Genomic DNA, 12,978 nt, shown 5'->3' with positions numbered 1-12,978 from the left:
TGACTAACGTTTCCCTTCCCATCTGTCTACTGCGGCAAGAATGAGGATTATGCCCTTGATCCGCCTTAGCTGAGCAGGGACTAGAGACTTTTCCAGCCTTCTTGTGTTCTGAAGACAGAAGCAGAAATAGAGAAGCCTAGACCATCTCACTCCCTCTGGCAGCCAGGATTAGGTGGATGGAAGCAGTCTTGGTGCCGCCACAGAGCAAGAAGGGAGGCTCCAGAGGCCATGGGTGAGGGGAAAAGAAAACAGTGGTGCAAGGCTAGGATTGCATCAGTGGCTCTCAAACTTCAGAGAGTGTCAGAAATCAGCTAGAAGCTTGGTTAAAACGCAAATTGCTAGGTCCCACCCCCAGAGTTTCTGAATTAGAAGGTTTGTAGTGGACTAAGACTTTGCATTTCTAACATGGTTTGAGGTGAGGCTGCTACAGCAGGTCTGGGGACCATACTCTGAGAAGGACAGATTCACAGCCATGGGAGGTTGGGGCGGGGAACTGAGACTCAGCTGTCGTGGTTAATGATGAGCTGAGCTGCAAATCACAAGTTGTACAGAGGTTTAGAATCCCTTCTCTTTGTCTCTACTATTCATTGCATTGGACTGCTTGCCAGTCCATCACTGTATTAGGCACACAATGGAAAGAAGTATTAAGACTTCTTAGTGAAAAAAATGTAAAAGAAAAGAGCACACACCTTTTTTAAAGCTTCCAAATTCTTTATAAATTCCTTTAACAAATTAGTTCACAGCACAGGGGCTTTCAAAGAGTTTGGAAAGATATGCCATAAAATACAGAGTGGTGTGAAAAGAGGGGGCTTCCCCGCACAATGAAAAACTATTTTATGTGATGAAAGAGAAATAAATTATAGCTTCTGTAGCTATAATGATTTCTTTATAAATTTAAATTGGGTGAGAATCCAGGCAATTTTCTTACTATATTAGGAATTTTGAAATCATTTTCTTGAATTTATAAGTTAAAATCAACAAATTTGTTTGCCGTAATAGGGCTCTTCCTTGCAAGATGAACACCAACCACCTACAGATATTCCTCCATGAACATAGCCAGACAAGCCTCTTTTGGATTCTGCATTTTAAATCAAAAGATGTAAAAGGATCTTTTGTGTTATTTCTTTCCTGAGGCAATTAAGAAGGCAATAAAAAAGAATTAGAAGAAAAGACGATTCTAAAATTTAACTTTTAGATTTTTACAATTTAGGAAAATCTTGACAGCTCCAGGGCTGAGCTCTTGCCAGTGGGTGCTGGCCGGACCTGGGCCGGGCGTGCGCCTCTTCAGGGGATGCCAGCTCCCTCTTCTGCTCCTGCCAACCATGAAACAGCCCAGGTAATTTTCCATGGAGGTGTCCTGATTGATTTCAAAGGCAACTACTCTTCTTCTTCTTCTTCTTCTTCTTCTTCTTCTTCTCCTCTTCTTTTTTTCCAATTTCAAATCTTAAGCAAGAAGGGGCCTGCATTTTCATTTGTCCTACAGAAATTGCTGTTGGGCTATTTGAAATAAGGGTGGGCAATAAAAATATGCATGAAGCTATTTTAAAAAAATAACTAACCAATGTAGCCACAGTCCAATCCAGGCCATTCAGGTCTTGTTATATCAGCACAGAGTGTAGTATGAAGACTGTAGTCAGACTCTAGTCAGGATTCGAGGTGCAGTTTTACCACCTACGTTATCAGTGGGGAAAGCTGTGCTCAGTCTCATCTTGTGTACAGTGGGGACGATTCCTGAGTCCAGGTGGAGACAAAGATACTGCACAAATCTATGACAAACACAGGCCACAGTGTTGCACACAGTGGACCTCAATATATTTTTTCCTTAAAGGTGAAACCCGTTTTAAATCTGTACATACCAATACTCAGATGAAAGATAAAAGTGTACTGATTACCTAATGAAATATTAATTTTACCTTTGTCTGTTGGAATGAGACATTCCCTCCACTATCAGTCTCTCTCTCACTGACCTCCTGTCACCATTTAACAGAAAATCACCTAAGATGGGTCTGATCAGAGAATCAACTATGTTATCATAATGGATTAAAGTATATAGATAGTATGTCCATAAGCTTCATTGTCTCACCCAGAATAATGCAAAAAAGCTGAAAAAGTCAGAATCATGTTCCTCAGACTTACAAACCACTAAAATATTCCAAAAGTTCTTCATCATCCAATGAATTTTGTAAGAGATTTGAAAATTTCACCCTCTGTATAATGCACTTATATAATATGCATGCATATAAGGAAGCATAAATTACTTCTGGAACTAGAAAAAAAATTTAAAAATCAAAGGACAGAATACTTTGTTTATCTTACATTCTGTGCCCAAAGTTTGACTCATACTGTTTCGTTCTCTATGTCTTTTATCTGGGTCTATACCAAAGATCAAGTAATTTTAAAAACCAAAATAATTTTCATCCAATCAGGGGGATTAAAATGACATGCAGAGGAAAAAAAAATTTTTAAGGATTTTACTTATTTATTTATTTAGACCACATGAAAGGAGGGGGGGCAGGGGGGTGGATGGGCAGAGGGGGAGGGAGATACAAAATTTCAAGCAGGATCCCCACTGAGCTGGAGCCCACCATGGGCCATGGAGCGGGATCCCACAACCCTGAGATCCTGACCTGAGTGGAAACCAAGAGTTGGTCACTCAACCAACTGAGCCATCCAGGTGTCCCAAGAAGAAAAGTATTTTGAAGCAGAGTTGAAAAAGATTAGAAATAGGATTTTAACTTTTTTTTTTTTTTGTAAATACATTTGCTGCTGACACCCATGAATTCTTCCTGTCAAAACTCTCCCCTGTGACTGGACACAACACAAAGGCAATAAGTTACTAGAACATATTGACCCTTTTGTGGAAAGTGAAACAAGTGCTTGGCACTGAAATGTAACTCCAGCGGTCCTCCACAAGAATGATAACATCCTTACTTATTTAGGTGCCTGAAAGCCAAGCCAAGAGGAGGCAAGGGTAGCTCAGAGACACGCGCCTTCCGGAGAATGGATTATATGCTACCTAAGGATCACTGTCCTCCCCAGTCAAGCATACCCTTCAAAAGTGTCACACTGAAGGTTATGTAAGGTCAAAAGGTCACATTTAAGACCTTTTAAAATGCAGTGATAGCCTTTTGCTCTTCAGAAGCATATTTTCACCCCTATGTGAATTACAGCACTTAAAATTCTAAATCACTTGGAATCTAAAATTTTTAATCTAGGAAATTGAAAAATATAAATCCTAAACCAAACTAAGGTATTTTCTTGAAAATACTATTTAACATTTAAATAGAACATAGATAGCGTTTAGGTTTTCAGCCTGAGTGGAAGTTGGATTGGGCAGTTGGAGTCCCATTGGTGCTGAGCATGTAGTTTTTATTATGAAAGTTCTTTACCACCTGTGTGAATGACTCAAACACACAGATGTCATATCTCTCCAGAGTCAGTCTATAGTAATCAGATTAGTTTCTAAACCTAGACTCTTGAATACCTTTGAATTAACTCAATTTAAAATAACAAGAAATTTAAAAATACTTATAAACCAACAAAAAAAATTAAGCTGAGTATTGGTAGCATGCCCACTTTACAGGCTGACATCTGAAGCCCCTTGGTGCCCACCTCAGCTCTTTCCTATCAGCCCATTTAATCCAGTGAGATACCAAAGCACCAATCCTTATATCACTTACAAAAGGAAAGAGAAAAATGTGACTTGTATTTAATAAGGTACCATGTTTTTTACTCTTTTTTCCATAACAAATAAAAACATGAAAATAAAAAAATAAATAAAACAATTACTGGGTTTTTAGGTTTAGGTTTAGCCCCTGCTCAGCATTGTCAACCATAGATCCCACTAAACACAGAGTGGGAACTAAACCGCAACTTAATTCAGCTAACTCATCTATGGAGGGCATCAGAAAAAAAGAAAAACTCAGTAAACCATATCGAAACTTCCACATTGTTCTTATTGGCCTTTTTATATCTAGTAATCACAAGATTATATTTGGTCAAGTAATAGGTAAACATTCAGAATACTATAAAGAAATTAAGAGATGATGTTTCTGGTGTTCTGTTTAATTTATTTCCTATTACAAATAATTTTTTCCTAAATATATGTAAGGAGAACCCAGGAAACTGACTTTTCTACCACAAAAACACTGTGGCCACTTCATTAGCCACATTAAATAATTTGTTTCCCAATGGGCTATTCATGCCCCAATACACAAAGAAAGGGTGGGAGAAGCTGCACTGGAGGATCAATGGGTCTTAGAAATTCAGAAAGTGCTTATTTGGGGATTGTGTAAAGACTTTCAAATAATTCTGACCAAACCTCAACCTCTCTGAGTAAGAATATATGGTATGGCTGTGGCTCTAGGCTTGAGTCCTTGATGAATGAGGAAAAATTAATGAGAGGATTTCTGGCCCACTGGCTCAACTCCAAGGGAAACATAATATTGTTGGATAAGCAATCATGTCTTTGCATTGCTTTCATGGAAATATCCCACCCTTCTTTTTCAACTAGGATAAAAGATGGCAGAAAAGTCACAAAACAGAGTTTTAGCTTTGTACCTAACATAGCAAAACCTAGCAAAATAAAGTAATTTAAGCAAAAATCCTTTCTTGGCATATGATATTAAAGGCAACTTCTGTACATGTTAAGATATTACTCAAACTCATAAGCTTTTGTTGATTCCTCAATAAATAAATAATTTGTTTTGTGTTATACTTTTGCACACTCCAGAAATGCAGAACAATTTATAGTTTCCTAAACCAGCTAAATTCTTACGTATACTGTGCCTACTGCCTCTAGTGCCCATTCTACTTGTATCATATTCTTAGAATCTCATTCAACTGCTGCCTCCCCTAAAAGTCTCCCCAACTTTCCCAGACCTATATAGTTTCTTATCCATACCCCACTGCATGTCATACACAAGTTATGTTACAGACATTTGCCTATGTGCCTACCTCCTCACTAGACTGTGAATTTTAATTTTAAGGGTAGAGTCAGGGATCATACTTTTACCCCACAATGCCTTACATAATCCTGGGAACTAAGAGACAAACAGAACATTTTTATTGAATGAATGACCCAAAGTAGACATGACCTAGCCTATTGTGGGAATAACTTAACTTCTCATTGCAAACATTTAAAAGGTAGTATAGAACACCTCAAGGCTGAAACAATGCAAAGCACAGATGTATATCTATGCATAATCAAATAGCCCCTCCCTATGCAGCAGTTAAGCAAAGTGTCACTACATTAATGCATTTTTCAAATCCTTATGCTCTGGCCACCATTTCCACATCTCCCCAGGGGAAAGTTAAAGGCATGATTAAAACAACAATAACAATGATTCTAACAAAAACCGTATTTCCAACTTTGTGAAACTTCTTTGTCTCTGTTTCTGTCTTTCTCTCTCTCACCATCTCTTTCTCTTTCTTTTCTCTGTCTCCTATATATTAAGGAAGAGGACATAGATGGGATTTTCCTATGGTGTGGTGTATGCTTTTGATATTTCTTATAGGTTGCCTTCCTGATTTCTTGTGGTTTTGGAAACCACCCTTCAGAGTGACTCACCCACCATTCAATGCTCTGGGTTGTTTAAGACTCTTTCATACTCTTAACAGTTCTACATATAAGGCGGTTGTCTATTATCTGTGTCTAACTGATCAGTCACTAGTCAAAGAAGAAAAATTGTGATTCACCTCAGATGATCTTTGCTTGTGCATAGATTTATGTCTCTGTCTACATTTATGGCGTGTGTGTGTGTGTGTGAGAGAGAGAGAGAGAGAGAAAGAGACAGACAGACAGACACAGACACACACAGAAGCACCATGATTGTGTACAGTCCTTTAGGCTGGCAGCCTTGATGCAATGTTCAGTCTTTGAAAATCCCTATTTGGAACATTAGAAACATCTGGAGAAACCACATTTCCATGTTGAAATAAAGATAAGTTGTCATTTCTGCTACTCATTTTGAATTTATCCCACAGCCTGATGAGAGAATTTTGCCCAGAGCAAGTTATAGAGTATGTAACTAAAAAAGAAAAAAAAAAATTAGCAAAAGGAAAAAGAAAGAAAAAAAAAGAGGTCAGGAAACTGATTTTAGAGCATTCTACCAGGGGTTTCCTTAACTACCCCTCCAAATATGTTTGCTCCACCCCAGTAAGTGGGCTCCTGGGAGATACTGAGCTGCGGGCAGTAGGATCCAATACAGCCATGGGACACTACCCAGGCCCATTTATCAGCCTCTATTGTTTTTCCACCTACTAAATTTAAATAATATTTTTTTAAAAGATTCTATTCATTTGAGAGAGAGATACACAGAGACAGAGTGTGCACACAAGCTGGGGGGTGGGTGGGTGGGGGAGGGGCAGAGGGACAAGCAGACTCCCTGCTGAGCAGAGAGCAGGACATGAAACTCGATCCCAGGACCCTGAGATTGTGACCTGAACTCAATCGACTAAGCCACCAGGTGCCCCTAAATTTAAATAATAATTTAGACTTGTGCTTAATAATGCATGTATTTGGTCTGGAAATCTAGGAAAATGCAGTATAAATGTAAGGTCTCAGGTTGATGTTCAAGAATCATGTTTTCTATTTCATACTTGAGAGCTTGTCTTCTTGGGCCTGTGATCAAACAAATCACAATTTTTAATATGTCTCCCTTATCCAGAGAAAGTGATGCGGTTTTTGTAGAAGTCCATCTAACTGGAACAAGCCTTTAGAATGCAGCTTCCCTATGTTGCAGGTGGCCATTGTGGTGAATTCAGTGACTTACAGCCTCTGCCCAGAATATCCCGGTGCTCAGCTGAGTGTCCAGCTAATGAACTACATGGGGGAATTTATACATAAATCAACAGAATGCCTTCATCTTTCTTTCCTTCTCTTGAGCTCCCACAGTGATCTCCCACTAAGAGGGAGTCCTTTCATTTGCTCATGGTTCTAACGCACTTGTGGGAAAAAATATCAGACATTTTTGGCTTTTGGATTTCATACTCAAGTATGAATATGTGGTTTCATTCCAAAAATACCATAAGAAAGTCTGAGGAGTAGCAAAGCCAGGGGGAAAAAATAGCTGACATTGATATTCAGTCTTGAACATCCACAAATATTTCTAGAATCCTCTTTTTTTTTTTTTTTCGGTCAAGGAGACCTTTCTTCAAAGAAAACCTTAGTCATTGAAAAGCCAGATATATAAAAGAAACGAATAAGAAAGACTCTTCTTGAAACAGGCCTGAATCCTGCCTCTTTGCTTCTTTGCAAACTTCCTCCAAGGCACTCATGGGGCAAGTTTGAAAATCAGTGCCTGGCTCCGGTTTCCAAATTGTGCTCCAGAAAATATGAATCTTTTCAGATGTTTTCCAAAGACTTCTCTGGTCAGAATTCTGTCACAGGCTGTATACCATATCCTCCTCTTGCAGTCTCAAAGTTTACTTTAAGGGAGTTCTCACACAAAAGGATTTAATACCGCATGGAATCTTTAGGTCATGGACACTGCCATATATTCTTGACTGCCAGCCCGTGGCATTTTCCCTGGTACCCTTAAAACACACTCACTGGGGAAGCCCTTTGGGGGAGAACATCCACCTGACTTATTGGACTACTTTATGCAGGGAGACAGCTCTGAGTAAGGACTGGGATGGTGGAGAGGCGCAAGTAACTCAGTGGGGCCCAGAGGAGCAGAGTAGAGAATGTAAAGGACACAGGGGCCAGCATTTATGCCAGTTGGAGTAAACGTCATATCCTTTCTCTGTTTCTCTCCATATAGACCAAAAATCCAATGGGGAACCCTCTCCTTGACATTCTTCCATTTCCTCCCGAATTCCTCAGCAACCTCTTTAAAAACCCTAAGGCATGGCAGCAAAGCATATCAACCACATGATGGGTGTCTCTCCCTCACTGAAAAAAAAAAATTCTCAAATGAATTTAAATATTTACCTATTAATCTATTTCTAGTTCTACAATGGCTGCAATTTCCTTACAAATATGTACACTTAAATGATTTCTGAGAAATGACACAAAAGAACAAGCAGTGAAAAAAAACAAAACAAAAAACTAGAGAGATTTGTCATATGGCTCACACAGATCATGCTAAATCTATGAATATAAATTTTACAAAATGATGCTCATTATCCTGTTTGTCAGAATAGATTAACAACTGGTTTTTTTCTTCCTCTAAGTTTTCATTTCCTTTTTCTTTTCTTTTTCTTTCTTTCTTTCTTTCTTTTTTTTTTTTTTTTGTAAAGGAATGAATGAAATGCTTTTGGTAAACAGGTAAACCAAAAAATCATTCTGAGCCATGACCTCAGCGATGAGCTGTCCCCATATTTTCTAACATCCTGAAATTTTCCATTCGACTTGGGTGGCTGATTTCGCATTTTTTTCCTGGACCTCTGTACCCTGTGGAGTTTGGGACACCACCAAATGCAAGGAGTGAGCCTGACACCTGCCTGTGGTCTCCTGGCTCCTGCCCTGCGTAACACAAATCTGGGGGGAGGACAAGCCTGAAGGCCACACTGCCCTCCTACACAGACTGAAGGAGGATGCTGGAGGATGAGAAAATTATCTCTGGGAAACATTTAAAGGAAAAGGAATTATGGACCAAAGCTGTGCTTCAGATGCAAATGGAGAAGGCTTAATTAACCTTTACTTTTTCCCATTAGATTGGGAACATTTGGATTCACTTGAGAAATGTTTTCTTACCTTCTCAAAACAGATCTGAGCCAGTGATAAACATGTTAAAAACTATTTTTAAAAGCAAATAAAAGGATGTCCTTCGTGAGAGGTTTTACCATCATAGTTTCAAACTTCAGTTTAATGGAGATTTTTAGCACCTGTTGGATACTCACCCCATCTGGGAGATTCGACTCTGAATCTAAATTTTGTTTTGAGAAAAGTGCTCAGAAATGAATGATTCACATGCAACCACTCCGAGTTATTAATTCGAAAGAAATAAAATTTGTTTTCTGAAGACTCCCACTGCTATCAGTATTTTTTACGGGACTGTTGTTCTCGCATACTAATATAGTTCTTTTCTTTTGAGACACTGTTAGTTATGAAACAGAACTGACTATCCTGCCAGTGACCTATATTAACAGAACAGGGGGCAGGGGAGGTAATCTCTGTTTGTAACCTTTCACCTTGAAAGGTGCCTCTGTTGTTAACTAACTAATGTGGAAACCATACTGATCTGCCTGAGATAGCCAGTGCCTATGACCATTTTTATATTAGGAGAAGCAAAACTCAACTTCAGGATAAATCTAGCATCATTATCACCATATCCCTTCCTCTTACCTACATTCTAACTCTGTGAAAAATTTTCAGGAATTTCCTGACATCTTTGACCAGCATAATTTCCAGCAGGCATTAGAAGTTTGGAGGTTACCCTCAATTTCATTTGTCACCTTTAATGTGAGCTCTCCATGAAGTGTTGGTAATAAGCAACTGCACAGAGCCATACCCGAGTGTTTTAGCAGCCTGTTTTCACATGTCATGTTTCTACACGGAGTCACATGTGACATGGATTAAATCATAACCCCCCAAAGCAATCATACTGTCAAAGCTCAATATAATATAACGACTGAATTTCTGTCTCTGCAAATCCTTAAAAAGGAAGTTGTGCTATACTTCCATTTTTCTGTAAAAACAGACCACCATGTCCATCCTGACATTTTCACCCTAAATTTATCGTATTATTCACCTAATGGGAAAAATCCAACTCATGCCTACTTTTATTCCTTATAATGTATATTCTTTCCATATAAATACTCTAAACATCAATACTTAGTAATGATCTTCCTTTGTATACAGATACCAAAAGATAATTGGCCTGCCCTTACTGCTTATCTTTTTCACTTAATTTTGAATTATACATCTTAATGAACAAGGAGCTTAAAACCTCTCTATGGACAAAAAAACAAGAAAAAAGTTTTGAGATTATAAAAGGTCAATACATTTGCAAACATTAAATGACTCTTCACACAATACCTCTTTGCAAAAGAATTTCTCTGGTAATAATACCCAAGTCTCCAGAGATTTCCCTGGCCTTAATTCTGCAATCTAGTTTGGATCTGTACTATGCATTATGCTGGCCTTGTTTTCTTCTCTACAATGATGACTCAAAACCATTAGAAAAGCAAGTTTCCTTTCCATTGGCTTTACATTGGGTGCTGTGTAAATTGAGGAATAGTGGTACCTTTGGCATCTCCAAGATTACTAGGACCTTTGCCACCATATGTCACCTGCAGAGATACGGGAGCTCTTGGCCTGAGCAGGTGCACTGGAGACCATGGGACCCTGGTTATTGCCCTGTTTGGAGCCACCAAGTCGGTGATTACCCCTGGACTCAGCCAGGAGGAGGCTCTGCAGAAGAAATTCAACCAGCTCAAGGAAAAGAAAAAGGCACTGCTGGCTCCGAAGAAGCGAAGTAGTATAGCAGAGCCAGCCAGGGCAGCGTCCACCGTCACGGCCAGAGCAGCCTGGGGTAGGCCCGGCCACGGTGACAGAGCGGCACATAGCTGGTGAAGTCAGGGGCCGCCAGTGTCCTCATGGCTAAGACCAAGAACTCGGGCTTCAGATGTTCTCGAACCCTGGTGAGGAAGTTAAAGGACCCTGAGAAGGGGCCAGCCCCCAATTTCCAGCTGTTCCAAAGGAGCATATCTTCCCCAGAGAAAATCTCTGTATGAGAGTTTTGAGTCTTCCAGTGATGGGCTTCAGGAACTGGGGCCAAGATGGGGAAGAGGCAGAGGACCCAGGGGCTGGTGAGGGTCCCCCTCAGAACTTTGACTGGTGCTCTGAAAAACCTGGTGGTGCCCACTCCTCAGCCTCCCCTCCCCAAAGCCGCAGCTGGGGCCACAGCTGTGAGCAGAATGGGGACAAAGACAGGGACCCTGATCGAGAACCAGAAGTCCCTTTCCACGTGTTGGACTCGTTCCCCCAAAGCAGGGCCCCTCAGAAGGGGAATAATCTTTAGGCGTGTGGAGAGGACAGGATGCCCACCGTCTTCTGTGGGGCCTTCTCTTCCTTTGGAAACATCCTTGACCTCTCCATGCACTCACCCAGAAACTGTGCCTCAGTCACCTATGAAAAGATGGCATCAGGGCGCCTGGGTGGCTCAGTCGTTAAGCGTCTGCCTTCAGCTCAGGTCATGGGATCGAGTCCCGCATCAGGCTCCCCACTCAGTGGGAAGCCTCCTTCCCCCTCTCCCACTCCCCCTGCTTGTGTTCCCTCTCTAGCTGTCTCTCTCTCTGTCAAATAAATAAATAAAATTTATTAAAAAAAAAAAAAAGATGGCATCAGCAGATCACGCCATTGCTGAGCTCAATGGGATCCAGGTAGAATCAGTACAGCTCAAAGTCAGCATTGCCTGCAAACAGCCCATGCTGGATGCTGCCACTGGCAAGTCTGTCTGGGGCTCCCTTGCTGTCCTGAACAGCCCTAAGGGTTGCCACTGGGACAAGAGGATCCAGATTGTCTCCAGTGATGATGTCTACAAGGAAAACCTTGTGGACGGCTTCTAGGAAACGGAGCTGGACTCCGTGTACCTCATCCGTACCAACACTGGTCTCAGCGAAACACTGAGGTAGAAGCTCAAAAACAACAACAACAAAACCAAAACAAACACACAAAAAAGATACAGGAGCTCTTTCTTTCCCCCCAGTTTTTTTGAGAAATATCTGACATGCATCACTGCATATGTATGATGCATACAGCTTGAGGTGAAGGTTTAATTTACACATGTGGTGAAATGATTACCATAATAGGTTCAGCTAACATTCATCTTCTCATGTAGATACAATAAAAAGAAAAGAAAAAGGAAAGAAAAAATTATCTGTGTGATGAAAAAGAAAAAAAATTCTCTTTAGGATTTACTCTCTTAACAACTTTCCTGTACACCATAGAGCAGTGTTAGCTGCAGTCAGCATGCTGTATGTTGCATCCCTAGTACTTATTTACCTTCAAACTGGAAGTTTGTACCTTTGGCCACCTTTCTTCCAATCCCCCTTCTCCCCAACCCCTGACTCTGGTAACCACAAGTCTGATCTCTTTCTATGAGTTTGTTTTTATCTGTTTTTTGTTTTTATTTTTAGATTCCACCTACACATGTGATCATATAGTATTTGTCTTTCTCTGACTTACTCCATTTAGCATAGTGCCATCAAGGTCCACCCATGTTGTCACAAATGATGGGATTTCCACCTTTTTTGTGGCTGAATGATAGTCCACATTTTTATGGCAACTTCTTTACCCATTCATCCATGGAGAGGTACTTGTTTCTGTGTCTTGACTGTTGTAAATGCTGCAGTGAACATGGGGGTGCAGATATCTTTGGAGTTATTTTTTTGTTTCCTTTGGCTATATTCCCAAAAGTGAAATTGCTGGATCACATGGTGTTCTATTTTAATTTTTCGAGAGTTCCCCAAACTGTTTTTCATAGTTGTACCAATTTACATTCCCACTGTTAGAATGACCATCATCAAAAAGACAAGAGATAACACATGCTGTCCTGAAGTTCTTAACTTCCAAGGCCTGCCGACTGGGGCATGACTGACCAGCATGTGCCACTGTGACCAGCAAGTGGAACCAATGAAATTACCCATCCTGTGACCAGTGGCCGTCATCTCCCACTGTGCGGCCCCAGAGGGCCCTGAAGGAGGCCCCACTTACAATGACTGTGTTGTTTGCCAGGCTCTTCTTTCACTCCCACTAGGGGGGCTACCCATGGACAGAATGAGCCCTGCTACTGATTCCGCTGACACCATTTTACATCCAATTACCCCGATGTTCTAACAGAGGACCTTTTTAAAGTCTCCAGAAGCAAACAACCTTGAAAATGATTAGGAATGTGGTGTTCAAACTAGGGTTTCTGTCCCCACAAAAGATGATAGAACCTGGCTTTAGCACCATGTCAGACAGTGATGGGTGAGCTCTCATGCTGGGCCCAAAGCCTGGAAACAGCAAAGGCCTAACTGTATACATGATAT

General features: G+C 40.6%; 1 pseudogene; it reads left to right on the top strand.

Annotated features, from left to right (window-relative positions):
• Positions 1-3,894: 3,894 nt before the first annotated feature.
• On the top strand, positions 3,895-11,620 carry LOC102746524 (negative elongation factor E pseudogene; annotated as a pseudogene).
• The last annotated feature ends 1,358 nt before the right edge of the window (positions 11,621-12,978 follow it).

The sequence above is a fragment of the Leptonychotes weddellii genome, chromosome 4, assembly GCF_054177405.1.
Source record: "Leptonychotes weddellii isolate Sample4059 chromosome 4, ASM5417740v2, whole genome shotgun sequence".
NCBI lineage: Eukaryota > Metazoa > Chordata > Mammalia > Carnivora > Phocidae > Leptonychotes > Leptonychotes weddellii.
The sequence above is the reverse complement of the archived record's forward strand: the minus strand, read 5'-3'. Positions and strand labels throughout refer to the sequence as shown.